General features: G+C 39.6%; 1 non-coding gene across 1 annotated transcript; it reads right to left on the reverse strand.

Moving 5' to 3' along the window:
• Positions 1-2,283: 2,283 nt before the first annotated feature.
• On the reverse strand, positions 2,284-2,389 carry LOC145633307 (small nucleolar RNA R71). Its single transcript, XR_014112641.1, has one exon. It is a non-coding gene; the product is annotated as a small nucleolar RNA R71 (small nucleolar RNA).
• Positions 2,390-5,177: the final 2,788 nt, after the last annotated feature.

The raw sequence follows: 5,177 nt of genomic DNA on the forward strand, positions 1-5,177 counted from the left end.
TCATGCTATTTTATAGCTATTTTCTTTAGTTTTCCTTAGTTTTGTTCTTTATTTCTCTAGTTTGTTCATTCCTTGGTTAGTTTTCTTTATTTGTGCTTTTCTTTGTTTATTTGGTCTTTTTCCCTTTTATTTGCTTGTTTTCGTGTATTTTTAGGTTATGATCGTGTTCCGAGGATTCCCGAGCCTTCCTCTCATATTTCTCATCATTTTGCATGCCTCTTGCTTGTCATTTGGAGCTCAAGTTTGAAGGAATGCAAGGAGCAAGTTTATGAGATTGGTGCATGCATGCGGTGGGGGCATCATCTTTGGTATAAACCCACCAAAAGAGCCATTTCAAGACTGCCTACCTTAGTGTTCATCATCATCACCAAGAGGAGCGCACGAGGATGAGCTAGGACGAAGAAGAGGATAGCTCCCCTCTTCCAGGTGCGGGCGCGCACGAGGCTGGTGCGGCGGCGCACCTGGGTGGCGCGGGCGCGCCATGTGCGGGTGCGGGCGCGCTTGCACGGGTCCCTGTTCCGTACCCATTTTCTTGCGGCCGCGCCTCTCCCTTGATGTGACCGCACCTTCCCGGGTGTCTTTGGACGATCTAACTAACTCTTCTTTTGTATCTTTCCTATATATAGTTTTTCATTCTATTTTTAGAGAGAGAATCATTAGAGGATAATTAGAATTCAATTAGAGATATTTTAGAGAGAGAAACTCTAGGTTTTTAGTGAGAGAATTTCGTGGTGGATGGTTGATGATTGAAGATTTCTACATTTCCTTTGATCTTTGATCAAGTTTGTAAGGATTCCTTTTCTTTAATTCAATCTATAGTTTGATCTTTAATTTGATTTCATTTATTTTGTTGATTGTTCTAGTTTGATTGAAATTTGATTGATTTGTGATTGATTTTAGCTTGTTTGATATGATCATGATGAATTTGTTGCTTAGTGCTATTTTGATCTTAATTTCAATGGCTAGTGAGTAGATTTCTTGATAGTGTAATGGTGAAGCATGTATGAGTAATGGATTAATGCTAATTGGGGATAATTAATGGAGTTGATGATGTGATTAAATTTGGTTGATGATCTTGTGCATGTGTGTGATTAATTAAAGAGTAGCTAACTTTGATTGTTGCACTAGATTGCATTGTAAGTTCACATTGATACGAACAATTGATTTGTGTCTTGCATTTAACGATTGAGGTGTCTTGTGACGTTCCTAGCTAGAGTTTATCGTAGTTAACGCTAGTTAGACCTCTAGGAAAATAGCTTGTTATGCTCTTTTGGTTGCATGATTGGTTTTCCCTCTCATCGTTCGACTTAGTCACTTTGACCTCCTAATTAATTGAATCCGTTACGATTTCATGTGGATCCTAGCCCTAGTGTTTTATATACTTGATTTCAACTTGTTTGTTTAGTCATCCTTGTCCTAGCATTCACACCCTACCATTCTATTTCGGAATAGCTTGACCATTGACAATAGATAATTGCCCTTCATTCTTTAGTGGTTCGATCCTCAACTTTCCATTATACTTGTGTAAGGGTGTGTTGAGAGATTATAAATTATGTTTGACCTAGGGTAGAATTAGTTTCAACGACCTAGTTTCAACCCCTCGTCAAAATTATGCCGTTGCCGGGGAATGGTGTTGTGATTGTGTATTGTTGTTGAGTCTATTCCATCTTATTCAAAAACACAAAAAGTTTTTTCTTCTTTCTTTTAGGCTACACTTGTAACCGCATTACTAACAATTTTCTTTTAATTTTTGCATGCATAGTAGAACTCGTGATAGGTCCTTAGTTCCTTTGGATCCGGAAATGGAAAGAACTCTTTCACGAAAAAGGATAGCCAACTGATCTTTGAGCCTAAGTTCCTCAAGTGAAGAAGAGTTTGAGGAAGAAGAAGAGCAAGGCATGGGAGACAATCCAAGAGTAGCTTTAAAGGAGTTGGGAATTCCCGGTGCTTATAGGTTTGAGAGCGGCATTGCTCCACCTACAACCCCGGCGAACGATTTTGAAATAAGACCGGTCATGATTACTTTGATAGAACAGAGGCAATTTAGTGGAGCCAAGAATGAGAGCCCATTGAATCACCTAAAGGAATTTGAGAAGTATTGTAATACAATTAAGGTGAACGACATTTCTCAAGAGTTCATCCGGCTAAAGTTGTTTCCCTTTTCTCTTATTGGTCGTGCCTTAGAGTGGTTAGATAAGGAGGTTAAGCCCTATTCCATTAAGACGTGGGATGAAGTCACAAAAGCTTTCTTGTCTTGCTTTTACCCACAAAAGAAGACGGCGGAGGCTAGGGCTATGATCCAAGGATTCAAACAAAGGCCTAATGAGAATCTCTATGAAGCATGGGAGAGGTATAAGGAGTACCAAATAGAATGCCCACATCATGGAATTCCTACGTATCAAGTGATTCAAATTTTCAATGGTGGCCTAAGTACCCAAGGCAAGTCATGCCTTGATGGGGGAGCCGGAGGTCCTATAATGAATAGGACGAAAGAAGAGGTAGTTGACATCATTGAGGATGTGGTGAGATACTATAGAGATTGGCAAGAAGGAGAGAGGGAGTCTACGAGCAAGAGTGGCTCGACGGTTTATTCGGTGGACCACCTCAACGCAATTAACAATTTGTCCTCCAAAATTTCAAATCTAGGGAAGGAAATGACATCGATCAAAGCAAAGCTTGAGACTGTTTCTACGAATTCATTGAGTCTTCCCTCCCAATCCAAAGGGAGAGGTACATTTTCTAACTCTACTCCTTCTACTTCCAATAACGTGCCAAGTGGTTGTCTATTTTTGATGCTTGTGGATCTTATGATCATGATTCTTCCATGTGTTCTCAAACTTTTGTTGATGGATGTGATGATGTTGAAAATAATGAATGTGAACATGTGAACTTTGTGTCTAATGCCAATGTTGGTCAAAGGTTTGATGGACCTAGGAATTTTGGCAATAGGAATTCTCACCCCATAGGTGGTTTCGATAACTACAACAATGGAGGCTATAGGAACCAAGGAAACCAATGTTTCCTAGGTAACTATAACAACCAAGGTTATAGTAATCAAAACCCAAGCCATGGGTATGGAAACCAAAGTAAATCTCAAGGCTTTGGTAGCCATTACCATAATGGTGGTAATAGTCAAGGCCGAGGCAATTGGAACAACAACCAAAATCGGGGAAGTTTTCAAAATAACAACAAAAGGGGACCCCCACCCGGTTTTGCTCCAAAGCCTCAAGCCAATGGTGAAAATTCTTATTCCTAACCATCATCGTTTAAGACAAATTTGGAAGAAATGATTGATAACCAAACCAAGATCATAAACACCTATATGGCGGTGAGTGACAAGAAGTTTAATGAGATGATGACTCATAACAAAATGCTTGAGACACAAATAACCCAACTAGCCAACACTTTAAAGGATTGTGCTAGCCCATCCTCTTTGCCTTCTCAAGGAGTGGAACCTAAGAAACCCGTATATTCCATCACCACTAGGAGTGGGAGAGTTCTTGATGAGGGAGTTTCAAGGTCCATTGAGGAGGATAAGGTGATGAGTGATTTGAGAGAGGAGAATGAGAAGGGTGTGTCTAAGAGTGTGAGTTATGAGGAAGTGCAAGAGAAAAAGAAGAATGTTGAAAAAGAGCGTGAGGAAGTGAGGATACCCGATCTACCATACCCACAAAAATTCTTGAGGCATAAAATGGGTGAGCAATTTGGGAAGTTTCTTGACATGCTCAAGGAAGTCCACCTTTCTATTCCCTTCACCGATGCAATTACCCAAATGCCTAGGTACTCTAAGTTCCTTAAGGAGATTTTGGATGGGAAGAGAGAGTGCAACGGGGTTGACTCGGTTGAAGTTGGGAAGTGTTTTAGTGCCCTCATTCATAAGGAGTTGCCCGAAAAGATAGAGGATCCGGGTAATTTCTCTATTCCATGTAAGATCAAGGAAATGGTGTTTTATAATGCTCTTTGTGATCTTGGTGCTAGTGTTAGTATCACGCCTTATTCCATTTTCAAGAAACTCAAGCTAGGTAAGCTCCTTCAATCCAATATAACCCTTCAATTGACCGATCGATCTATTAAGTTTCCAAAGGGGAGAGTTGAGGATGTTCCTCTTAAGATAGGAGAGCTCACTATTCCCGTTGATTTCATTGTGCTTGAGATTGCGGAAGATGACCATATCCCTATCATTTTAGGAAGACCTTTCTTAGCCACTTCGGGAGCCTTAATAGATGTGAAAGGAGGCCGTATTACCTTGAGAGTTGGTAAAAAAGAGGAAAGTTTTGAGTTGAAACCAATGCATGAGTCTTTGTCTCTTGTGCAAGGAATTATGTGTGTTAGTGCCCCTCGCTCTATTGATAATGTATATGATTGATTCTTCAACTAACGATGTTCTTGAGAATTGTAATGATGTTCTTTCAAGTTTTGATAGCAAGAAGGTTAGTGTAGAGAAAATGATGATTCCCAAGCTTATGGACGAGGATGAAGTTGACATTCCTCATTGGTTTGAACTCTATCCTCAAGATGAAGGTGATATTTCTATGAGTATGGATGGTGAGGAACCATCTACAATGAACAACAAAACAAAGAAAAAAGCTCATGATTCTAAGAAGAAGAGAAAGAGAAAGAAGTTATGGAAAGAAAAGTTTGCATTTGAAAAGTCTTTGAATGAAGTTTCATCAAGCAACAACGAGAGGTTGCTTGAAGTTGAGGAAAAATTTGCTCTTTCCGCTACCTTGAAGAAGGTGGTGTTCTTTGACCCTCCATGATTTGGAGGAAGGGTCGAGCTTAGGACCATAAGCAAGCTCTTCTCGGGAGGCAACCCAGAGATTTCTAATTTTTCTTTTTGACTATGAACTTTTTTTCTCATTTTTCCTTCTTTTAGTTCTTTTCTTTCACTTTTCTACTTGTTTAATTTGGATTTGTAGGTTGCATTCTTGGGATTGGATTTCATCAAGTGAGCATGAGCAATGAGAAGGTGTTTTGCGGTTTTTGATGTGATTATATTCGATGTCATCGAAATTTGAGGTAGAAGGGTAAGAATTTTAGTGAGGTAAGATAGGGAATTTTGTGCTTTAAAGTTGAAGGAAGTTTGCACTTGGTGGGTTCATGTGGTGCTACTATTATTTTGCGATTTTGAACCCACTAAAATCTTAATTTGAATCTGCCACTTTCAGTGGTTCAGT

This window comes from Chenopodium album, chromosome 5, assembly GCF_948465745.1.
Source record: "Chenopodium album chromosome 5, dcCheAlbu1.1, whole genome shotgun sequence".
NCBI lineage: Eukaryota > Viridiplantae > Streptophyta > Magnoliopsida > Caryophyllales > Amaranthaceae > Chenopodium > Chenopodium album.